The following is a 26,316-nucleotide window of genomic DNA, read 5'->3' on the forward strand; positions in this document are numbered from 1 at the left end:
GGAAGCAGCCCAGGTGATCCATAACATATGTCTTCTCAGCTATTCTCTAATATATAGTTCTAATATATTTCTGAAAAGCATAGTTATAGCTGATTTGAGTTGTCTCCAGAAACCCTTTCTGTCAAACAGAGAACAAATGAAACTTTATTTGCGTCAGCCATAGGCCAAAGCAACAAAAGAACATTGCAATATACACAGAACAGAAATAAAAAGTTATAAAATAAATATAAAACACAGTTTAGGGTCTTGAATCAGGAGCCAAATGGTGGATCTTATTCTGATTGCCCCAGCTAAAAACCTTGCAACCTTTGCTGTCACCTGCTCATCTTGATCTGCCAAGAGAAAGGACACTGTGGCAGTGGTTGGGCGACCCGGAATGGACAATAAAAGAGGGGTGATCATCTCATTCCTCAAGTCTTTATAAGGAGTGCAAGCCAGAAGGGCATGCGCCACCGATTCGGTACTGCCTTCTCCACAGGGACATAAGCGTTTTTCGTGTGGAATCTGTTGGAATTGTCCCTCAAGTGCAGCCGAGGGCAATACATTCAATCTTGCCAGAGTAAAAGCCTGTCTATATTTTGGAATTGCTAGGTTATGCAGATGGGATGCCAGAGAATCAAAATGGGCTGGGAAAGGTTATGGACCACCGGATTGAAATTCACGGCATGTAGTGCCCTGAAAGAAAATATTATGAAAATGATATACCGGTGGTACATGACCCCAGTCAAGCTTGCTAAGATATATCACCTGTCTGATAATAAATGTTGGAAGTGTAAAGAGGCGGAAGGGACGTTCTTTCATCTCTGGTGGACATGTCCGAAAGTGAAGGCCTTTTGGGAAATGATCTATAATGAGTTAAAAAAGGTATTTAGATATACCTTGCCTAAGAAACCGGAGGCCTTCCTTCTGGGCATTGTAGACCAGAATGTGTTAAAGAAAGATAGAACTTTTTTTATGTATGCTACAACAGCAGCAAGAATTCTCATCGCAAAGTGTTGGAAGACACAAGATTTACCCACACTGGAGGAATGGCAGACGCAGTTGATGGACTATATGGAACTGGCGGAAATGACTGGCAGAATCCGAGACTTGGGAGAAGAAAAAATGGAAGAGGACTGGAAAAAATTTAAGGACTATTTACAAAAATATTATAAGCTGTATGAATGTTAAGAAAATGCACTTTTTAGGAAATATTAGCCCCAGCAATGGTAATTAGGTGAAATCAAAATTAAGGCACAAGAAAAGAGAGGTGAAATTAAGAAAAATCTTTATTGCATTGCGTTTTAATCACAATATATAAGATCATGGTCACAATAACTTTGACTTTGGTAACATGAAATTGAAAGATACAATAACGAACTGAAAGATACAATAAGTAATGAAATAAGATAATAAATAGCTGAAGACTTTGTATTATGAACATTGGGTTATAAATATATTGAAATGGGTAACATGACAAAATGAAAGATACAATAAGTGATGAAATAAGATAACAAAATGCTGAAATTGGTATTATAAATAACGCAGATTCGGGAAGATGTGGGGAAGCCCAAAAGATTCTGTAAAAGAAATATGATTTATGAAACTTTTGTATTTTATTCTTTGTTCTTTTTTATTTTGTAAAATCAATAAAAATATTTTAAAAAAAAAAAAAAAACAGAGAATCAAAATGGGAAGGTGGATTTATGGCATGGCTTTCTCTGATGCCATTACAGATAAGGAGTGAGCTGTACATAGCAAATTAGCAAAGGGCTGCTGAGCTGCACTCACCATTGTGAGGCCTGAGGAGGTGATGATGATGATGCCTCTCCAGCTGCTGTCATTGGCTGTGGACGCCCTGTGATGCCACATAAGTACATGACAGCTCAGTGGGTATACAAAAGCAGCCCAAGGGGAAGCTTGAAAAGGACACAGTGGACAACAGTTGTGTTATTCAGTACTTGGTGATCTCCTTCCGCATGGAGGTGAAGTGGCAAATGGAAGGAGGCCATCATCTGTCAATGAGATGCTGTAGAGCAACGAGAAGGCAAGTGTACCTGCTGAGCAGGACTGTGGTTTGAAAGTGGCAGACATCCATGGTTGGAAGCGGGCAATGCACCTGGCAGAAGCTGTGATTAACATGTGGAAGCCCGGGATGAAGGAGGCTGAAGTCTGTGCTGGTTGAAATTCACCTTCAGAAGGCCATTGACAAAAGCTGTGTGGATATTTGTGGGTTGATGCTGGGGTAAGTATCAATGGAGAGTGTGGACATAGGTCACCCACCAGACACGGTAGGCCTGGGAATTGCATGTTCAGATAGCGGTGTAGGCTGCCCTTCAGGCTCTGGGTGAATGAACCACTGGATATTCACGGGTGGAAGCCAGCAGAGGTTGGCAGGCTGGCCAGTGGAGGTGGCTGGATGATAACTGTTGAACGAGGACCATTCCCCTCACTGTATTTGTGTTTGCCTTTCATGGATGTCACAAGCCGACGAGGCTTTCCCCGAAAGCAGCAGTGAAGGGGACAGCAGAGCTTAAGCAAACCATCTTCTACTTCTAAATCAAGGTATTTCTAAATACATCTAAGTAACGTTCATGACATTCCCCTTTCCAGTACCAGGATGGGAGGCTGTGCAGATGCATCCATCCCTAAGCAGTTGCCGTGGGCTACAAACTTCCTGTGATGTCACAAATGGGCAGGGTGGCTGAGGAGAAAGAGACAGTTACTAGTGGGAGATGGCTGGAAGAAGGGAGAAACCTCAGTACAAGGTTCAGGGAAAGTTGGGGTAGGTAGGCAGGGCCAGCTGGATATGCAGAAGTTGAACATGGGATTATTGTGCTTGATTGGCCAGCAAACTTGCCTGACCTGAACCCCATAGAGAATCAATGGGGCATTGCCAAGAGAAAGATGAGAGACATGAGACCGAGCAATGTAGAAGAGCTGAAGGCTGCTATTGAAGCATCCTGGTCTTCCATAGCACCTCAGCAGTGCCACAGGCTGATAGCATCCATGCTACGCCGCATTGAGGCAGTAATTGATGCAAAAGGGGCCCAAACCAAGCACTGAGTACATATGCATGCTTCTGCTTCTCAGAGGTCCAATATTGGTCTATTTGCAATCCTTGTTTTGCTGGTTTCATTTAATATTCTAATTTTCTGAGATTGTTAATTTGGGGTTTTCATCAGCTGTACACCATGATAATCACAATTATAACAAATAAAGGCTTGACATACCTCGCTTTGCATGTCATGAGTCTATCTCATATATTAGTCTCACCTTTTAAGTTGAATTACTGAAATAAATGAACTTTTTCACGATATTCTAATTTTCTGAGTTTCACCTGTATAGGATGAGTAAGATAATGTCCTCAGTGGATCTCTGAGATTATGCAGAATGGGATAGAAAGAAGGATTTCTCTAAATTGTGATGAGCCTTAGCTATATAGGGTGTTATGGTCATACAAAAATGTTATTGCAGCAAATTATATTGGGTAATAATTTCATGGGGGAATCAGTGAAGCGTTCTTAAAATCCCATGTCCAAGTGCTGTTACTTTTCTATCTTTTTTTTTAGGTCATTGATTGCCAGATTTCAGTATTGTAGCACTAACGAACAGGAGAGGCTCAAAGTAAGTTCAATGCTTATTTTCCAGAAGATGTAAGATTCGCAGTCACTTTGTTCCATACGATACAAAGGCATAGAAGGGCATATTAAAATTCATGCAAGATTATAGAGTCAAGTTTCTGAATAAATTAAGTTCAACTGTGTTGCCATAAATTGCCATGCATTATTTATTTTTACACATGTTTGTCAAATTTTTATAATGAATAATTTATTCCTCGCGTATCATTTGATGTAGTTCGCCTTTCATGCACTCTAAATCAATATGTACAAACCAGAAACGGTAGTGTTGGAGCAAATTTGCTGTGATAGCTATTCTCAATACTTTGTTATAGTGCTAGGTTTGCAATAAGGTGGAATGTAAATGACTCATATGAAGGTGGTGTATGTGTATGTATTTGTGTGTCAGAGTGTCTCCCAGAACACCTATATGATGCTGCTCCTCATTTTTTCTTCAACATCAAAAAACATGAAGCCCTTCGTTTATTTGTTTAGGCTGCAATCCTAATCACATTTAATCAAAATCAAGTCCTACTGCATTTAATGAATTTACGCCCAAATAAATGGGATGAGGGTTGCAGCTTTACTTATCATCTGCAACTGGCAAGAAACCCAGCAATTTGTCACTTATCACTTGCATTTATCTCTTATCACCCTTCCCCTTTTCCTAGTTCAAATCTGGATTCCTTGAGGCTGAAACCTACCGGTATATATTATTTTGCTGCTCTATAAAGTGACTCATGTATTGATGTTATAACAATGGTACGTCTTATGGAACTTTTTTTTGCCTCTTTGTGTTCAAAGAGCAGGATGTATAATAGTTTTCCTTATAGATCTTATGCAATGTTTCTATTCCCTCTCCCATCGCTGACACACTGTGCTGCATCAGCATAATGCAGAGCTGTTGTTTCGTTTTAAAGATTTTTTTCAGCAACACAATCAGCATTCAGTAAGGATGATAACATGCAAAAGGGTGCAATTAATGCAGTCGACGTGCGCTGCAATATGCCATTCCCATTATACAAAGCCCTCCCTATACCTTCTGACATTTCTCAGATGAAAACTCCTGCAAATGAGTGGGTGAAGCTAAGGGTAGAATGACACAACACAGTTGCATAGCTATCAGGAGAACCACGGGGCCAACACAAAGCAGACTCTAATTTACCAGAAGTAGAAAATTAGGAATTAAAGGTTAATGCTGGCAGATGACAGGATTCTTTGGCGATCACTTCTAGCCAAGTAAGATTGTCTTCCATAAACACAGTTTTAACAGTGAATCCGTAAGTGACTGTGGAGGCCAATTCTGGATCCACACATCCTTCCACAGTGGGGACATACCGCTTGTTATCATCCGCCTGTTCTGTCGTTGAGGACTTCTTGGATCATTCTTTGTCTAGCTCCTTCCCTTTGACCTTACCACCTTGGATAACCCTGCTGGAAGTACGGGATTCCTGATAGCTTCGCTCACAAGGGTCATAGGAACATGCAAGCCCACTCACCACAACAAGGTGATGAGTGGGACATATAATCCACAAATTATTATATTATATTATATTATATTATATTATATTATATTATATTATATTATATTATATTATATTATCAGTACTATTCAGAAGGTTCTATAGCTGAGGAAGCCAAGGCTCAACAATGAATGACTAGCTATTGTTGCTCTATTTGCAATCCTTGTTTCGCTGATTTCATTTAATATTCTACATTTCTGAGATTCTTAATTTGGGGTTTTCATCAGCTGTACGCTATAATCATCACAATTATAACAAATAAAGGCTTGACATATCTCACTTTGCATGTCATGAGTCTATCTCATATATTAGTTTTACCTTTTAAGTTGAATTACTGAAATAAATGAACTTTTCCACGATATTCTAATTTTCCGAGTTTCACCTGTACATTTCCAGGAAGCTTTCTCCATCACAATTTGTGTCCTTAGGAAACCATTTTCTTCTGTCACATGTATTCAAGCAAACAATTACTCTTTCCAAGAAAAAGAAAAAGAAAAAACCATGTCAACCATTTAAGTGGGCTTTGGGCTTCAAGCAAACCTTCCCACATGTTAGTCTCTTTAGCAAACAGACAAGCTAAATAAACTGAAAGTCAGCACAGTCACTCTCTCTTTTTCCCATTCAGGCTCAACCTGACCTGTTGATTTCCTTTTACTAGTGACGGACAGCAGCTACAACAGAAATTACTAGTGGTTTTGAAACTCAAAAAATTACCGTAGTTGAAGGACAAATTGAAGTAGAATACATTACTCTTCTGAAACGTTAATATTCTTCTTACTTTTACAAGTGGTTCATTGTTCCAACTTTCCTTATTAACTGCTATTACAGTTTGTAAATCATGAAAAGTATGAAGGCATTTGGTAACTGGGGAAAAGGCATTTATCTGTTCTTGCAATTTTCTGGTAAATATCAGAATTATTATGCTATTTCCCACTGCAAACTCAGAGTACTGCTGGGAAATTCACAGAGTTTAGCACACTAACAGTAACACACACATAAATACTCAATTACACGTGGGAATAAAATAAAACCATAGTGGAGACCTTGCGACCCACAGGGCAGATCTGGACGGCCAGGGTCTCCTAATCTAGCATAACATCTCTCCTGCCAGGTCATGCTTCTAGTTTATCTCAACCACATACCCTTAAGAGTCCCTCTAATCTAATCTACCCACATCTCATTCTTTGCCTTGGTTCCAGATACTGAAATGGCCCCCAAACATGTCCCTTGACTTCGGAGAACTGATAGACACACCATACGTTTAAAGTACATGCCCTCACCCCAAAGGATCCTGGGAACTTTAGTTCACAGATCCCAGCACCCTTACAAGCTACAGTTCCTGGGTTGCTTTTGTTCTTCATAACTGCTTGTGTTTTGACAACATTAATTGTGTATTTTTGGAGCACTGAACTGCCCACCCCTTGGCTGCCAGAGTGAACTGAATTTTAACTGCAGGCATCCTAAACCTTGTTTCTAATCTTTTGCCCCCTGGACACAAATACTGCTGCCAGTTAGTTCTGTCAGTTGGTTTGGGGTTTGTTTTAGGTACGATTCCTGTGTGACTTTCTGTCATGACGGGTGGGATGCAGAAGGAGGGCAAGAAAATGAGTTTTGTTGGTTTTGTTGACTTTCGTAAATTCTTGTGTGGCGACTGGCAGGTTGAGGGAAACATGATGTATTTTTCAGAGACAGTAGCAAGTGGGAGCATCAGGAATGAATGGGTGAGTGTATGTGTGCTTTGTGTGTGTAAATGATGTAACCTTTTAGTTTCAGGAAACAAGATCCATTCCATTATTTTTTTTAAAAAAGAAACCTGCTGGACAGAAATGCTTAATGTTATGGACATTCAAGTGAGCTGAGATGAATTTTGATACATTTTCATTCCCATAGTGGAAGCTGCCCTTTGGACAGTGGAGAAATATTTGTATGAGCCTCTTTGGGAAGTATCTTCTATTTTTGAAAGCAGCATATTAATAAACTTACTAAAATGCTGAACTGGGTATACCTTGATCTAGCCATTGTCCCTTGGTTAATTCAAAACCTGTATTAATATCTATGCTATCTTGGCTGTGAGTCCTCCTCCCTGCCTTGTGCGCCTTTGTCCACCTAGCCTGGGAGGACTGGGCCTGGACTGACTCCAGCTACAAAAGCTGAGGCTGTTGAACAGATTCTAGGCCTGGGGTGTTGTTTGGGTTTTTTTTTGGGGGGGGGGTTGGGGGGATGCTGTTGTTGCTGTTTGTTTTCTGTATCCTATGATTTATGTGGAAATTGTTGCACTTGGTTATGCATTTTTAAATGCTTTATTTATTGTTTACAACTGCTTTTGTAAGGATGCATTTTTCATGTTGTAAGCCTCCTTGAGCATGGTTTGAACTGTGGAAAGGTGACATACAAATAAAGTTATCTGTGTATGCACCTGTATTTCATTATTCTTTGTATTCATTTTTTTTTACAACATTGTTGATTCTTTAAAATACAGTGTACCAGGGGTTTTTTCCCTTTGCACTTCAGTGTAGTGTATATACCGTATTTTTCGCTCCATAAGACACACTTTTTCCTTCTTAAAATCTAAGGGGAAATGTCTGTGCGTCTTATGGAGCGAATGTGTGGTCCCTGGGGGGGGGGGGACCCAGGCTTCCCCCGCCAGCCCCAACCTGCTCTTTGGGGCTGGCGGTGGGGGAAAGCCGGGCTTCCCCCACCGCCAGCCCCAAAGAGCAGGTCAAAAGGAACCCGAAGCCTCCGGAGTGCAGTGGGAACCCCTGCTGTGCTCCGGAGGCTTCGAGTTGCCTTCACTGAAGGCGACTGAAGGCACCATGAACGCACTGAACGCACCTTGTTTTAGAGGGGGAGAACAAGAGGAAAAAAATCTCCCCCTCTCTGCGCAGCGCCCCTTCAGCGAAGCGGCAGGAGAAATGGAAGGGGCTCCGTTTCTTGTTCTCCCCCTCTAAAACAAGGTGCGTCCTATGGTCAGGTGCGTCTTATAGAGCGAAAAATACGGTAACTATCTGGAACAGATTAATCTAGGGAAGGAAATGGTTCTTTTGTGTGTCCCCATCTCTCATTCCTTTTCCTCCTGAAAAGCTTTTTGGTCAATGTGGAAGATTATATTGTCTCCTAGTTCTTGTATCACCACCTTGTGGTTGGCATCCATCTGTGTCGGGACAACATGAAAATGTGGACCTTTTGGGCTGAAGTCTAACCATTTGAAAGTTAAAGTGCCTGCTGTGGCTGTAGAGAGAGATACAGGAGAGACAGTTTTGTTGCAGTTGGGGCAGATGAAGGTGTCTGGTCATGCTGATGGAGGTGTACCATGACATTCCTTTTCTAGTCACTGGAGCAGGCATAGGCAAACTCAGCCCTCCAGATGTTTCGGGACTACAACTCCCATCATCCCTAGCTAACAGAACCAGTGGTCAGGGATGATGGGAGTTGTAGTCCCAAAACATCTGGAGGGCTGAGTTTGCCTATGCCTGCACTGGAGGGTCCAAATGCTCAATGGAATCTGTTTAGCTGGTGGGTTTTTTAAATCTTACTAAATCAGCAGATCTCTACACTGATCTTTATCCTTCCTGTGCCTCCTTCTGCCTGAGTGAGAAGACTGGAACCATATCGCACCAACTGCCTTGATCAACTGGGCTTGAGTGGGCCTGTTCTCTGTCTTTCTGATGAAGAAGAGTTTGGATTTGATATCCTGCTTTATCACTACCCAAAGGAGTCTCAAAGCGGCTAACATTCTCTTTTCCCTTCCTCCCCCACAACATACACTCTGTGAGGTGAGTGAGGCTGAGAGACTTCAAAGAAGTGTGACTAGCCCAAGTTCACCCAGCAGCTGCATGTGGAGGAGCAGAGACGCGAACCCAGTTCCCCAGATTACGAGTCTACTGCTCTTAACCACTACACCACACTGGCTCTCTGCTGCCCTCTAGGGTAGTGGTTCACCCAAATCCCATATGTCCCAGGGTCAAATTCCTCCACCTTCTTCCCTTTATTCTAGTCCAAGTATTTGTTTAGGGTTTGATGGGAAGGAGGAATAATCTTTCCCCCTCCTTATATCTAGGAAGGACCTTTTTTCCAGAGGAAGCCTCTCTGCTCTCTTTTCTCCCATTCTCTAATTTTATTTATTTATTTATTTATTTATTTATTTATTTATTTGTCAATCTGGTCCCCTTCCCCCCTCCAAATCACAAGTCTTTAGATTTGTGAAGCAATGGTTTCTCTCTGCATTTATTGTGACTTACTTGTAAACAGATCACAGCAATTTAGAAATTGCACTAATTGTTTTGTGAGCAGGTTTTGGTCATAGTTTAGCATCAATTTACGGCTGTATGCTAAATATTATCCTTTTCCTAAATGGTCCATAAAGCAATGCTTTAGACCTTTTTTGTTGTTGTTAATGGAAACATTTCTGAACTCCCCACAGGATGTTATTAAATTAGACATTTCCATTTTTAATTAAGTAATATGTATGTGTCTTAGGGCGGGGAGAGGGAGGGATGCAGTCAGCTATAGAAAAGTAATGGTTGCAAGTTGTTGCGACATTGTTTCCAGACAGCTGTAATCCCGTTACTAGACATTAATTACACATTTATTTAAGCAATTAAGCATGGAAATGGCATTATTGTCAAGGATGTGATGTATGACCTGAAAGTAATTTGGTTAATGAGGAACAAGAAGTGTTTCTTAACTAGGGCAGGTATTTGGTTAGTGCCATTGCTAATTACAGTAGTGCCCCGCAAGAACAAATGCCTCGCAAGACGGAAAACCCGCTAGACGAAAGGGTTTTCTGTTTTGGAGGTGCTTCGCAAAATGAATTTCCTATGGGCTTGCTTCGCAAGACAAAAATGTCTTGCGAGTTCCTGCGGGTTTCCCCCCCTTCCCCCCCTTTTTCTAAGCCGCTAAGCCGCTTATCCACTTATCCAAAAAGCCACTAAAAGCCGCTAAGCCGCTAATAGCGCTAATCCGCTAAGCCGTCAATGGGCTTGCTTCACAAGACGAAAAAACCGCTAGACGAAGAGACTCGCGGAACGGATTCTTTTCGTCTTGCGAGGCACCACTGTACCCCCAACAAACTTCAGTCAGAATATTCCGTACTTGGTGGTGGTCTTTTTTTTTATTTAGCAAGAAAACCTAGAAGCAAACCTAGAAGCAATAACAAGACTAAGAATGCTACAATCCTAACTATACTCACTTGGAAATAGGACCCAACAGCACTTACTTCTGAGTAAACATGGATCTGTAAATCATATTGTTTTGCTTGCAGTAAAAAAAGGTCAAGGTAAAGGACCCCTGACAGTTAAGTTCAGTTGCAGATGACTCTGGGTTTGCGGCGCTCATCTCACTTTACAGGCCAAGGTCATTTGTCCGCAGACGGTTTTTCCGGGTCATGTGGCCAGCATGACTGAGCCACTTCTGGCACAACAGAACACCAAAACCAGAGCATCACATGGAAATGCCATTTACCTTCCCACCGGAGCAGTACCTATTTATCTACTTGCGCTGACATGCTTTCAAACTGCTAGGTTGGCAGGAACTTGGACAGAGCAACAGGAGCTCACCCCATTGCAGGGATTTGAACCGCCAACCTTCTGATTGGCAAGCCCAAGAGGCTCAGTGGTTTAGACCACAGCACCACCCACGTCCCTATATTTGCTTGCAGTAATAGAGGATAAATTAGATTGGGTATGCATATAAGGGTAAATTTATATCATTTGCACTTTCTGAAACAAGATATGAATGAAATCACAGCCCCCCATTGAAATCTTCTCTGAATTTTCCCATTGCAGTGGCAACATCGTAGGTTAATCCAAGGTACAATTATTTCTAATTGAAAACTTTTTGCCAAAAAATGTGAATATTAGACAATTGAGAGAAACCAAAATTGTCTCCCTGGAGACAACAAGGCAAGCTGCCTTTCTATATCCATCTTTCTATTGCTCTTGACTTCACACTCCAGTTTTAAGTTTATGTCTTCTCTTAAGCACACAAAGACACACACACCCAACATCAGTATTTTGTGAACAGAGATGAGGACAAATGTAAGATAATGTAAACAGAGTTGGGCCTCACTAGGGTAAGAGGAGAGCTGGTTAATGTTGAGTTGCAACTTCATTAAAGCAAAACTTCACATTTGGCTGAGCTATGCCTTACATCCCATAGGGACGCGGGTGGCGCTGTGGGTTAAACCACAGAGCCTAGGACTTTCTGATCAGAAGGTCAGCGATTCGAATCCCCGCAACAGAGTGAGCTCCCGTTGCTCGGTCCCTGCTCCTGCCAACCTAGCACTTCAAAAGCACATCAAAGTGCAAGTAGATAAATAGGTACTGCTCCGGCGGGAAGGTAAACAGTGTTTCCGTGCGCTGCTCTGGTTCGCCAGAAGCGGCTTAATCATGCTGGCCACATGACCCAGAAGCTGTACGCCGGCTCCCTCAGTCAATAAAGCGAGATGAGCACTGCAACCCCAGAGTCGGCCATGACTGGACCTAATAATCGGGGTCCCTTTACCTTTACCTTATGCCTTACATCCCAGGCCATTTCTATATCGTTCCACAGTTAAACTGTTCAACTCAGCACCATATTTCTGCAATGATTTGCCATTCTATCATCTATCTATCTATCTATCTATCTATCTATCTATCTATCTATCTATCATGCATATTCTTCATCTTTTAGTGCAATTTTCTACTAATGAGCACATTTTTATATGTGGTTTTAAGTTAGTGGCACATAGTTGCAATTTCTCCTAATACAATACACTTGTGCATGTTCTTTTCACCAATATATTCATTTACACACACTTTCCTGCAATGTATGCATTTTTGTAAACATTGGTTGGTTGGAGAACTGCATTTTAAAATTCAAATAAGTGCAAATTTCAAAGGATGGTTGCTTTTCAATTATCATGTTGTTTTGGAATGAGAATTTGATAAGATTCCCCTCTAAATGCAAACTTGATTGAATTTCTTTTTTTTTTTTTTTTTATAAATATTTATTAAGGTTTTTTTTTAAAAATATAAATGCACACATAAAACAATCTTACTTTTATAACAACAAATTCTTCACTTCTTTGGACTCCCTCACGTCCCCCTCTCCCATTTACATCAAAAAAAAAAAAAATTTTTCCAAACAAATTATCAGCTTGTTTACAATCTCATGTCCACACATTCCAATATGATTTAACACTTTTTCCAATAAAATTTTTATATTTTCTTTAGTCTCACTTATCATCAAATTTAAATCTAGTTTAGTGGTGGCCAGTTTTTTATAATCTAGCATCCTTCTTAACATTCAAACAAATTACAATGTTTTTGTAAATACATCTTGAATTTCTCCCAGTCTTCCTCCATCTTTTCTTCTCCCAGGTCTCGGATTCTGCCAGTCATCTCGGCCAGTTGCATATAGTCCATCAGCTGCATCTGCCACTCTTCCAGTGTGGGTAAATCTTGAGTTTTCCAATTTTTTGCGATGAGAATCCTTGCTGCCGTTGTTGCATACATGAAAAATGTTCGATCCTTCTTTAACACCTTCTGGCCGACAATACCCAGAAGGAAGGCCTCTGGTTTCTTAGTAAAGGTATACTTAAATACCTTTTTCAGCTCATTGTATATCATTTCCCAGAAGGCCTTCACCTTAGGGCATGTCCACCAGAGGTGGAAGAATGTTCCTTCATTTTCTTTACATTTCCAACATTTATTGTCAGACGAATGGTATATTTTGGCAAGTTTAACTGGGGTCATGTACCATCTATATATCATTTTCATAACATTTTCCTTCAGAGCATTACATGCAGTGAAGTTCAACCCAGTGGTCCACAACCTTTCCCAGTCCTCAAACATAATGTTATGCCCAATATCCTGTGCCCATTTTATCATAGCCGATTTAACCATTTCGTCTTGTGTGTTCCATTTTAGCAGCAAGTTATACATTCTAGATAGTACCTTGGTTTTGGGTTCTAACAATTCTGTTTCTAACTTCGATTTCTCCACCTGGAACCCTAACTTTTTGTCATTTTTAAAAACTTCTTTAATCTGAGCATAATGTAACCAGTCTCGCACCTTATCCTTCATTTTCTCCAAACTCTGCAATTTCCAATTGTCTCCATCTTTTTCTAATAATTCCCAATATTTTGGCCATTTGGCCTCCATATTGGGTCTTTTTCGGGCCTTAGCCTCCAGAGGTGAGAGCCACCTTGGAGTTTTGTTTTCCAATAAGTCTTTATATTTCGTCCAGACATTGAACAGTGCTTTCCTGACAATATGGTTCTTAAAGGCCTTATTGATCTTAACTTTGTCATACCATAAGTATGCATGCCAACCAAAAGCATTGTTAAAACCTTCCAAATCCAGCACGTCAGTGTCTTCGAGAAGTAGCCAATCTTTTAGCCAGCAGAAAGCTGCGGCTTCATAGTACAGCTTTAAGTCTGGCAGGGCAAAGCCACCTCTTTCTTTCGCATCTGTTAATATCTTAAACTTAATTCTGGGCTTTTTGCCCTGCCAGACAAATTTAGATATATCTTTCTGCCACTTCCGGAAGCACTCCGTTTTGTCCACAATCTGTAATGTTTGAAACAAAAACAACATTTTTGGCAATACATTCATCTTAATAGCAGCAATTCGGCCTAACAAAGAAAGCTTCAATTTTGTCCAACTATCCAAGTCTCTCTTAATTTCAGACCAACATTTTTCATAATTGTCCTTAAATAGACTCAGGTTTTTTGCTGTTATGTTTACCCCTAGGTATTTTACTTTTTTAACCATAGTTAGTTCTGTTTCTCTCTGAAACCTTTCCGACTCTGTATCTGTCAAATTTTTTCCCAACACTTTAGTTTTCTGTTTATTTAATTTAAATCCTGCCACCCGACCAAAATCCTGTATCAGTTGTAATACTCTTTTCGTACTAGATTCTGGCTCCTGCAGAGTCAAAACTAGGTCATCTGCAAAAGCTTTCAATTTGTATTGTTTCGCTCCGACCTGAATCCCTTCCACCAACCGGTCCCCTCTGATCAAATTCAAGAGCACCTCCAGAACCGAAATGAATAACAAAGGGGAAATCGGGCAGCCTTGTCGTGTTCCTTTTTCAATTTTGAACTCTTCTGTAACCACATTGTTAACTATCAGTTTGGCCTTTTGTTCTGAATATATTGCGTCAATCCCATTCTCAAACCCCCGTCCCACTCCCATTTCATTCAAATTTCCCTTCATAAATTTCCAAGAAATATTGTCAAAGGCCTTTGGCAAACTTGATTGAATTTCTCCCCTGTCTCTAGGTTTGCCACAGTTGGATGCAAGCTGTTCTCAATTGCATGGGCCAACCCAACTCCCATTCTATGATGGGGGCATGGCTTGATCAAATGCTTTGCATGCAAAAAAACAAAACAAAACAAAACAAAACAAAACAAAACAAAACACACCCAGGTTTGATCCCTGGAACATTGTCTTCCAAAAAAGGAGGAGGTGATGGTAACAAGTTTTGCCTGAGCCATTGGGAGCTGGGTTAGGTGCAGAATAATCAAATGGGTTACAAGGCCACTTCTTGGATCTACACAACCAGCCCAATAGCAACAAATGTGCTGCTTGGAAAAGCTGTTGCCATTTTCCTTTTTTGAACGCTTATATTAGATCTCCACACGAAAGCTCTCTCGAGGAAAGAAGTGTGGATTATATGCAACAAATGAGAAGCTGGTTCTCTAGGTCATGACCTCTTACCAGTTGGCCTGTGGCAAGGCTATCTCTGAAGCCCCGGGATCGGCTGCACCCCGAGGCAAGTTATTGAGCAAGATGAATAATTGATTTATGAAGTAGGGCAGTTTGAATTCTGTCATGTTAATGGAGGTGAGCAGCTGTACGAGTAGACAAATGTTGCATGCCCATCTGCATCTTTCCTTTATTTTTTTAAAGACCATGTGAATCTTAAATAAATCGTTTCATCACTGAAGTGAAGCCCAAATTGCATGATAAGTGCACACGCTCCTAACTTTAAATAGGCTCTGTTTTTGAGGAGATGGAGAGAGAAATCCCCCATGAATGTGGGTGAGGGAGATTATTATTATTTTTTGGGAGGGGTGAGGAGAAATCATTGTGTGTTTTAAGATTCTTCCAGCCCCTACCATCAGAAACTCTGGATGCATGTGGACTGATGAGTTTCCATCTTTGAATTTAGGACACCTGAAATTTGCCCAACATCACAATGCATGCTTCACCACCCACAAATGGGGGAAAAAACTGAACACCCAAATTTACCTTTGTTCTCCCCCCCCCCAAAAAAAAATAATATGAACTTTTCTGACAGCTATGGAGCCATTCCACCATCAAGTAATTAAACAAGTAAATGGGTTGCTTGATGGATTGGGTGAGACCTATTGATAAATGGCTTATCAACAGATATTTCATTGCACAGCTTGTGTTGGAATTCTCTGAATCTGTTTGTTTCTTATTGCCATTCCTATAAACAGTTAATGAAAGTTGATTTTATTTTAATCTAATCACTTGAGGGGGAAAAGATACTCAACAACATTCTGCTATACTTGTCTGTATTTGTTTTGTAAGTTTCTGTTATCTTTTATTCATCTACCAGAATTCTTGTCTCTGTTTTCATTTGCTTGCATTATTTCAATGAGTTAGTTGCATGCCTCTCCTTTTGGGGTGTAATGAAAATGTAATGTACAGCCATCATGCGTAAGTGTGGGTTGTCACACATCACTGGTGATTTAACTGTTTCTTTTTGCTAATGTTTTCGCATTTTGCTTATTGAAAGTGCACACAAAAAGTTATAAATACAAATATATTCCAGGTATTCACAATTCTGGGCTTATGTCTGTTATTTTCAACATATCTACTCTGAGTAAAACTTAGCTGGATACAATCCAAAAGGTGAAATTCTTTATACAATAACCTGTAGTAGGTCCCATTGAGCTCCGTTTAATTCGAAGTAGAAATATATAGGATTGCATCATTAGTAATTTACTGCCAAATCAGTAGCTATCACACCACAATAAAATGGATATTAGCTTATACTACAGTGGTACCTCTGGTTAAGAACTTAATTCATTCCAGAGGTCCGTTCTTAACCAGAAACTGTTCTTAACCTGAGGTACCACTTTAGCTAATGGGGCCTCCTGCTGCCACCACACAATTTCTGTTCTCATCCTGAGGTAAAGTTCTCAACCTGAGGTACTACTTCCGGGTTAGCAGAGTCTCTAACCTGAAGTTTCTGTAACCCGAGGTGCCTGTAACCCGAGGTGCCTGTAACCCGAGGTGCCTGTAACCCGAGGTGTCTTTAACCCGAGGTACCACTGTATATGGAAACTCTATTGCCATTAAGGTTTAATAAACTCTTTTCTACTCATGGCAAAAACTTCCATTGATTGGGAATGCTTTTGTTACTAGAAATGATTTCCCCAGGCATTATTTGACCCAAGAGATCAGCAAATAACCAGACTGTACAATGGTGATGGGAGAAAATCAGACCAAATCTTTATTGACAACAGCAAGCAGAATAAGCTTTGGAATGGCATTGGAGCCAAGATCAGTTCATCATTCCATAACCCCAAATTGGTGGAATGGGTCTGCTGACTTTGGACCACCTCAAACCTGTTCAATGGGAGTCGGTCAGTGCTGAATCTTGCTTTGGTACAAGCCAAGCACACAAGGTCTCCTTGGGTGACCAGGGAGCAGATTCAAACCAGGCACATACCCCAACCCAAGTTTGGGGGTGCTGTGTCAGTCCTCCCCTCAGGCTCCTTATGGGGGGGCTATAGTATGTTGGGCCTGCCCAATGCCATTCCTCCTTTCACCTAAAAAAGGAAGGGTGAGTGGGGAGCTCTTGAGGTGAACTGACTCTGAGCTCCAGGGGAAGCAGCCTTCTTTAAGCTTTCCCCTCACTTTTGCAAGGGCTCATGGAGCAGCTTCTCCCCATGAACCCATTGCACAGACAAGATTTTGCTGCAATCTATGGGCCCTAGGGGGGCCGAGGATGTGGGTGGTGCTGTGGTCTAAACCACAGAGCCTAGTGCTTGCCGATCAGAAGGTCGGCGGTTCGAATCCCCACGATGGGGTGAGCTCTTGTTGCTCGGTCCCTGTTCCTGCCAATCAGCAGTTTGAAAGCATGTCAAAGTGCAAGTAGATAAATAGGGAAGGTAACAACGTTTTTGTGCACTGCTCTGGTTCGCCAGAAGCAGCTTAATCATGCTGGCCACATGACCCAGAAGCTGTACACTGGCTCCCTCAGTCAATAAAGCAAGATGAGCGCCGCAACCCCAGAGTTGTCTGCGACTGGACCTAATGGTCAGGGGTCCCTTTACCTTTATGAGCCCCAGTGCTTCCGGGGAAAGGTGCCCTGTGCTTATTGGCACAGAACGAGGTTTACGGGAAGCAGTCAGAGTAAGCAATTGGAGTTAACAACACTGAAAAACCTGAGAAAGATTTATTGCTCAGATAAGCCTGGCGTCCAGCCCGCTCTCCCTGCGCCAGGCCTCCACATTCCAAAGTCCACATTCAATGCTCCGAGCAAAAACAGAGTCCGACAGCGGTCAGAGAAAGCTGCTGTCTTCTGTGCTTCTTCAGTGTGCTAAACAGAGTCTCACACAGATCTTACTAATAACTAAAAGCAGCTTTATTTATAGCAGAACTATCCATTGTCTAATACAGCACACAACATTGTGAATACACGTCCGCTCTCTTCAAAAGTGAAAGAAAAAGAGAACAAAGGGTTGAGACTCTTGGAAGTGACGCAGAATCTCCCCCCACCCCACAGTAGGCAGGACGTACACTCTGAGCTGTTTAACCCTGTAAGCTCAGGTTCTCCTCACAAAATTTAGGCACCCTTTGACTCTAGCTAGGGGATGTGGGTGGTGCTGTGGTCTGAACCACTGAACCTCTTGGGCTTGCAGATCAGAAGGTTGGCGGTTTGAATCCCCATGACTGGGTGAGCTCCTGTTGCTCGGTCCCAGCTCCTGCCAACCTAGCAGTTTGAAAGCATGCCCAAAAGTGCAAGTAGATAAATAGGTACCTCTCCGGCAGGAAGGTAAATGGCGTTTCCATGCGCTGCTCTGGTTTTGGTGTTCTGTTGTGCCAGAAGCGGCTTAGTCATGCTGGCCACATGACCCAGAAAAACTGTCTGTGGACAAACGCCAGCTCCCTCGGCCTGTAAAGCGAGATGAGCGCCACAACCCCAAAGTCGTCTGTGACTGGACTTAACTGTCAGGGGTTCTCTACCTTTACCTTTTTAGACTCCAACTAAATGGCAGATGCAAAATAACATTTTGCAGCATTTTGAAAACTGCAACCACTTTCAAAGTTTCAGATTCCAGAATCAAAATTAGCCGCCAACATTCAAAACATGTTTTGAATGCTTATATTTGAATGATGAATATAATCTATACAGACTTGCTAATTTGTACTTTAATATATTGACTGCAAATGCCTGCCAGCTGTTGGATACTGTTCAGTATTAGATTCTATTGCAGCATCTTATTATGTTCAATGCTAATGTTGAATATACAAATAGCTGCCAAATTGCAGAAAACGAGAGAGGCAGATGCCAGTCTTGGGCGCAACTTTTGTTCAGCTTCTAAAATTAAAATTTAATTCATCTGAGATCAGTGAAGCCCCACCTCTCTTCACTCCCCTTCACCTTTGCGGTGGGAAGGTAAACAGCATTTTCATGAGCTCTGGTTTCCGTCACGGTGTTCCATTGCACCACAAGTGGTTTAGTTATGCTGGCCACATGACCCGGAAAGCTGTCCGCAGACAAACGCTGGCTCCCTCGACCTGAAAGCAAGATGAACGCCGTAACCCCATAGTTGCCCTTGCCTGGACTTAACCATCCAGGGGTCCTTTACCTTTTACCTTTAGTCCCTGCAATCTATGGCAAATGTATGCTAGTTTTGGGCCCATGTAATCAGCTGGGCATGGTTGAGTTTGAACATTTTAAATGAAATGCACCATATGACATATATTTGGGAATTTGCCTCATTTCACATTTTTGCAAACTTTGAAAAGTGCTTCTTTTTATCCACATTCACAGTAAGCATTCTCAGGTTACTACTAGCTCAACTGGCTACTTACTCAACTATGCTCTGTCTCCACAATTGGTGACAGTAATGCTTCTGAATACCAGTTTCTGGAAACCACAGAAGGGGGAAAGGTTCTTGTGCTCATGTTCTGCTCCCTAGTTTCCCACAGGCAACCAGAGGTAGTTTAAGGAGATGACAGAAATCACTGGCTTAAAGCTGACCAAAAGTCCAGAGGGTAGCATTATTATCAATTTACAATGGGGTGGAAGGTTCACAGGCTATGAAGAACTTGCTCACAAATTTATTGATAGCTCCACAAATTATTATAGCTAGGAAGTAGAAGGGGCAAGCAGAATCTAAAATGGAAGATGGTATGAAGATGTGTGGGATATAGCTATTAATGATAAATTAACATGTGCCATTAAGGTAAGACAGGGAATATGCAGGAGAAATTATTTTGAGGCGATATGGAGGGCGTTTGTAGAATTAGTACTATTAAAACGGAAAGGGGTCAAACCATCATGAGAGGTTTTGAAATTTTGGGAGGTTGGATAGCTACAATGGAATGGCCTCAGTGGTGGGGTGCACATTTTTATTGTTGATTTATGGTTATTTCTCTCTCTCTCTCTCTCTCTCTCTCTCTCTCTCTCTCTCTCTCTCTCTGTTTGTGTGTGTGTGTGTGTGTGTGCAGATATATATACTAAGAAGCTCAAGATCTTCAATTAGTAGGTGGGATATAAATACTCCTAAATGAACAAACGAACTAATGAACGAATACAAGGCGTTAGGTTAAAAAGAAAGGGAAAAGGCTTTTAGTACCCTGCACACATCTCCATAACTACCACATTTACTAGTTGCGTGTCAAAGCCCCAAGCCACCCCCATGAGAATAAAGACACAAGGACACAGAATTTTAGGTTACTGTTAATGGGCAAAATTTAGGCCACAACTTTATTGGTTACAGAATGTGAGCCGTATTGGCTTAAGCATTGGCATCCACAGACTATATCTGACTCCTGCCTGCCTTGCAGGGAGTCTGGTAAAGGTAAACCACCAGTAGGGGGAGCCCCACTGATGTGGATCAATTCGAGCATCCCCTGGGTTCCCGCTGGGGTCGTGGCATGGCTCTAGCCCCTCCCCAGGCTTCGGATGAATGAATGAACAAACGAATGAATACAAGGCATTAGTTTAAAAAGAAAGGGGAAAGGCTTTTAGTACCCTGCACACATTTCCATAAGTACCACGTTTACTAGTTAGTGCAACCTGAGAAAGGGATAAGGGGCATGTCATGGAACTCAACTCAAATGTGACAAAACCAGCCATTGGTGCGCACAAGATACCTCATGCTTATTCTGCCATGTACAGCTACAATTGACCAACAGTGAGGATGGTAAGCTCCAAAGGAGATACTGTTGTATTGTGTTCAGGTCTGGCTTCTGGGCTTCCCAAGCAAAGCTATCCTTACATTCATCAAGATAACAAAGCACATCCCATTAGCTAAACAATAATAGGGTGTCCTGTAAAACAAACTACACCTCTCTCTCTTTTCTCTGCTTTTAGTTGTAGGCTTGCTTCCCAAGTTCCAAAATTTTACAGTGGTGCCTCGCAAGACGAAATTAATCCATTCCGCGAGTCTCTTCGTCTAGCGGTTTTTTCGTCTTGCGAAGCAAGCCCATTGACGGCTTAGCGGATTAGCGCTATTAGCGCCATTAGCGGCTTTTAGCGGCTTATTGGCTTATCGGATAAGCCGATAAGCGGCTTAGCGGCTTAGAAAAAGGGGGGGAAGGAAAAAAAAACCCGCAGGAACTCACAAGACATTTTCGTCTTGTGAAGCAAGCCCATAGGAAATTCGTTTTGCGAAGCACCTCCAAAACGGAAAACCCTTTCGTCTAGCGGGTTTTCCGTCTTGCGAGGCATTCGTCTTGCGGGGCACCACTGTATAGCTAAGGTCACCAGTGACATGTCATATGCTTCTTGTGGCCAATGCATACCTTCCTAGCAATCCGTCTTGGGCTGCGGAGAGTGTTTTGGCTGCTCCACCTATGGCCTCATAACTTGGTGTTCCTTTGCCCCTGGTGAGGCCTGTTTATTAGCAGTGGATACTTCAGCCATGCTTGTCATTATTAATCATCATATCTTGTTAGACAAACTGAGCTTTCATTAGGGACTCACCTCTCTCTGTCTTCCTTAACTTGAGCAGCCCTTATCTGATTGATCATTCTCTACATGTGATATGAGCTCCTCTTGGAATCCCTTTTATCATTCTTCCTTCGTGCCTCACTCTCAGGCTCTCCGTACACGATTTCATTAGCACTCATTACAACATGTTATGGTCTCCAATTGCATTACCATGCAGACAGCACACTGCTGTGCTGAGGTCTTCCCTGACTTTCTGATTCCACTTTGACACGCTGAGAGCATTTCTCTGAGAAATTTAATGAGTGTTATTATTTTAATCTGACTTTTTTTTTCCACAACAGACCGCTCTGTTGGCGGCAAGTGACATGGCTTGTGTTTGACACCTACTAACTCTGTAAAAATGTCACTTGTAATGTTAAACTGCTAACATGACTTTTCTCTCTCACTTGAGGTAGGAGACTGAACAGTTTGAAGAAGCAAAATACTCCCCCCCCCCCATTTTTACTGATAGGAAAACAGCGTGTCTATCCCCACCTCAAAGTGAGAATTTTTTTATTTTTTTTTACAAGAAAATCTCCCAGAGACAGCTCAGTAAATCAAAACTCAACCAGCAGGTACATAGGATGAGGCATTATGTTATTTGCATATTTTCCCCATTTCCCTGAGGTAATCTGTGCAAAACACCGACAGTGTGATGTAACTTTTGCATCAAGCCCTGTCATTCACAAAAGTCAAGTTAATGCTCTTCTCGGTTGCATTTATTACCTTGCAAGGAATCCATTTTGGTTTTAAAACTTCACAGACGTTTCCTGAGGTAAATATGGCACAGTGCATAATATGCTTCACTTTCACAGGACACCTGGGTCCAAATAGCAAAGATGCATTCTTTGCATTGGTGCATTCTTTTTTATGTGTATTCCGATAGGTTTATATTTAAGTGTGCACCTAAAAATGTGGCCTAAACACAGGTATACGAGGGAGAAAGCCCCAGTGAACACATTGGAGTTTGCCGTCAAGTAAGCATGCATAGGACCACACTGTACAATTCCCAAAAGCTGAGCTAGCATTTCTCAGAAGACATTTTTCTGAAACCTTTTCTGAGATTTTTCTCTCTTCCCTCATCCTTTTCTATTTACATAAATTTATTTGTTTTCAGATTAAAATTTTACAATTACATATCCAACTTACAACATAAAAACAAGACTTCATGGAATCCCTTTGACTTCCTTACTCCCCTTTGTGGGTCCTATTGTGAATCATTTTCTCCTGCAGCTTTTATGATAATCCAAAACTTTTACAGCTCCATTGTGTCCAAAATTCACCATTAAACTACAAGTGTTATTCCAATCCTACTAATGATTTTAGCTGTTTAAAATGGTTTTTAAGATAAATTTCCCCCATTCTTTATTTTTTTAAAAAAATGTCTTCCTGATTTGAGATTCTTCCGGTCATTTTAGCCATTTTGGCATAATCCACCAACTTGATTTGCCATTCTTCTCTGGTTGGGACTTTATCTTCTTTCCATTATCCTTTCCCATGAAAGAAGGTCACTATGCACATTCCCTCCCTTCAAAACATTCTCCAGTTTTTAAATTTTAATTTTAGTTATTGTGAAAGTTACCATTTCCCCCTGTTATGCTCAATAATCGTGATAGGTCTGGAACGTTGTGAAGGATTATAGAAGCTGGGCTGTCAATGCATCAACAAGCTCTCTTTCTGCCCCCAACAAAAACACAAAGTAATTTTGTGAGGCTATTCACGCACAACCTTAAGTGTTATCCAGGTGCAATTCTCAGAGAACCCACTTTGAAAATCTGTTACCTAGCTACTGAAACAAAACAGTGGTAGCACAGGCATTCTCCTCTACCAGCTCACCTAGATGGCATTGCATTAAGGAAGGGGCAAGAACATCCTTCTTTAGAAAGAAAAATAGAAATCACACAAGTGCTTCTACCTTACTTTTGGATGCCCCTGTTTTACTTCAGAACCAACTGAAGGCAGTCAGCAACCTGAGTTTTCTTTTAAAGGGAAATGATAGATCTACTGGTGAAGATTCATGATGAAACATTAAATAGTCACTTCTTTCTTTCTTTCTTTCTTTCTTTCTTTCTTTCTTTCTTCAGTTTCTCTAAACACTATATTAAACATGGTTTCTTTCTCCCAAGAGATGTCTGCAGACTAGGAAATCACAAGAAGCATCATGCAAAGATTTGCTTCCAATAAAGATTCAAAACAGAATTGTTTGTACTGGCAGTAGGGGAATTCTATCAAAGAGCAAAGCTAATGAACTGGAGTGTGCAAAAGAGTTAGTTGAATCCCAAATCATGAAGCAAAGTGGGGCCACTTCAGACACATTTGGGGCTTGTCTTATCCAATGAGGGATCTCTCTAAGTGTCCCAACCTCTGAATTGCTTTGGAGTTTCTCAAAGATTTGGATTTTTTTTCTTTCTTTGCAGATTTTGTTTCTACAAAAAAAATTAAACATTTCTCTCCAAGCTTGTTATATCCTTATAAACACCAGGCTGGAAAGAAAATGGGAAGAAGGGGAAGAAAGAACTCTTTTGTGAAGGACAATGTCTAGCTTCCAAAAAGAGACAGTGTGTTCATTTTTCCATAACAATGAATGGGGAAGCAACAGAGTCTCTCTCTCCCCCCCCCCCCGCCAATTGTGGTTTTGATGCAGTCAGTCTTTGAAATGCTTTGGACTTAATCTTGCTCTTTTCTCAAGCGGTGAAGCAGGTTCTGAACTGAATTTTTTAGGTGGAGCACATTCCACCTAATAATGCACACAATTCACTTCCATTTCTGAACTCCCTTCTATGTAATGGCAGGGAGGAGTGTATAATAATAATAATAATAATAATAATAATAATAATAATAATTTATTATTTATACCCCACCCATCTGGCTGAGTTTCCTCAGCCACTCTGAACTAGGCACTGCTGAACTAGGTTTCTTTTAAAAAAACAACCACCACGTAATTAGTGTACCATTTAATTTTTTAAAAAAATAATAAGTGGTTCACATAAAATATAAAACATGCATTAGGATGATCAATAAAAGTAAGAAGTTGGGTTGCTGTACCTTTCCGGTAAAAGTGACATGATGTCAGTTGATTAGAATGTCTATTTTCTTGCCACTTCAATTCACAACACAGACTTAAATAAGCTGTAGAAAATCCTAATGCATGACTTTATTCCCCTGCTACACCTCACTGGGCACATGCAGATTATGAAGCTTTCTGAGATCACCAACATTTTTTTCAAAAGTCGAAGGAGATTGGAAAAAGCCACCTTATGAAAAAACGCATATTCCTTGTTAAGGAAAAGACAGAGAAGTCTTTTCTGGATGCATGACTAAACTTCAAATTCAGACCTTTCAGTCCAATTCAAACCACTGATTTCATCACGAATTTATCACATTGATCCTGAATACCATAATTGCTTGCTGACTAACTTCCATTAGGTAAAGAGATATTAATGCCATCCTGATTCAACTGTGGCTTTTCTTTAGAATGTTATCTGTGTTTCTGCTTTTGCTGAAAATAATTCACATCTGTTCACAACAGAATTTAAAAACAGCTCTCATTTTTCACTGAACATGAAGAGGCTCATTCCCTAGGGCTGTTCTAAAACTGGTTTAAAAGACCACAGTGCTACTGTAGTTCTCTTCAGTTGTCTACCTTAGGGGTAAAGTTAATGTCATGTACTGAGCTTGGATCCTAGAACAATAGGCAGGTAGGATGCTAGAAGGCAGCAACCTGATTGGTCTGCAGTAGCAGCCCAATCAGGCTCCAAGAGGAATTGAATCAGCGACCTGATTGGCCTGCAGGAAAAGTCCAATCAGGCTCCAGGAGGGGAGTTGAATCAGCCAATCACACGGGACCCATTGTGTAAATAATGTATATATAGCCAGAGGTTTTGGGAGAAAGCACTCACTGTTTACCATGAGCTGAAATAAAGAGAATGAAATCAACACTCAACTCTGAGTATATTTCACTTAACATCTGAGGGGTGGATTAAGCACTCCAGCTTCTCCCCAGTTGCTGGTACAGACTTTTGTCCACAAATTTGCAGAGAACCACCTGAAGTAGTCCTTAATCCTAAAATCCTATTTTGTGAAGCTATTCACCCGTAATGAAATCAGTGGTTTTCCCCCCATCACTTTTTCATGGTGTGGTGATGTGTGTGTGCATGGGCACGGATCTCCTGCTACTCTTACCTAAAAATCATTAACAAGAAGTGGGTGTTGTGATACATATTCTTGCTTTTAACAATTTTGGAACAGTAACTTCTCCTGGCTACTCAACCAGCTTCTCATTCTACCCATTTCTTCGAATGCTTTTTTCCCTTTTTTCTTTTGGCAAAACACTACGTCAGGATAAGCTCCAGGGGGCTTTCTGAAAAGGGTAGGCAACCAGGAGACTGCCTGTGTGGCACTGGAGAGATCAAGATATTACAAATATTATTATTATTTTAAATAAAATTCTCAGCTCATCTCCTTTATTATTAATATTAATAAATCCCCTGGAGCTCCTCAGTGGCCAAATTCTGTGTGATTGCCATAAAACTTAGGGAACAAGCTGTGCTAACATTAATGATTAAGGCCTTAGATGACAATTTTAGGTTATATTTTAGTGACTAAGGTTTTAACCTTTATATTTTTAACGTTGCCATATTTGTATTGTCCCTGTTGTACCTAATTGTATATTCAAATTTATCCCCATCATGTTTTATGATTTCTCTGATATTGTATGTGAGCTGGAATTGGTCTGGGACTGAAATAATAAATAAGTTCATTCATTCATTCATTCATTCAAGTCAATAGCCTTCAACAAAATGAACAATAACACCTGCAACAGCATATACAATAAAACTTTGGCTTAAAGCTTCTTGAAAACCTGAACTGATGGACATGAAACTTTAAACATATTATGATTGGGTTTAATAGCAGTATTCACCAATGATATTATAAAATTGTAGTAATTTATCTGCTGAAAGGGGGGTGCATTTGTGTGTGTACACACACACACACACACACACACACAC

General features: G+C 41.0%; 1 long non-coding RNA gene across 1 annotated transcript in view; it reads left to right on the forward strand.

The window, feature by feature from the left end:
- Nucleotides 1-1,728: 1,728 nt before the first annotated feature.
- Nucleotides 1,729-26,316, forward strand: part of LOC309349714 — a 71,277-nt gene continuing 46,689 nt past the window's right edge. Inside the window, exons 1-2 of the long non-coding RNA XR_014160125.1 lie at nucleotides 1,729-2,764; nucleotides 3,552-3,606. This is a non-coding gene — a long non-coding RNA (uncharacterized lncRNA). The remainder of the gene's footprint in view (nucleotides 2,765-3,551; nucleotides 3,607-26,316) is intronic.

Source organism: Podarcis erhardii (genome assembly GCF_964252035.2).
Source record: "Podarcis erhardii genome assembly, chromosome: 9".
Taxonomy (NCBI): Eukaryota; Metazoa; Chordata; class Lepidosauria; order Squamata; family Lacertidae; genus Podarcis; species Podarcis erhardii.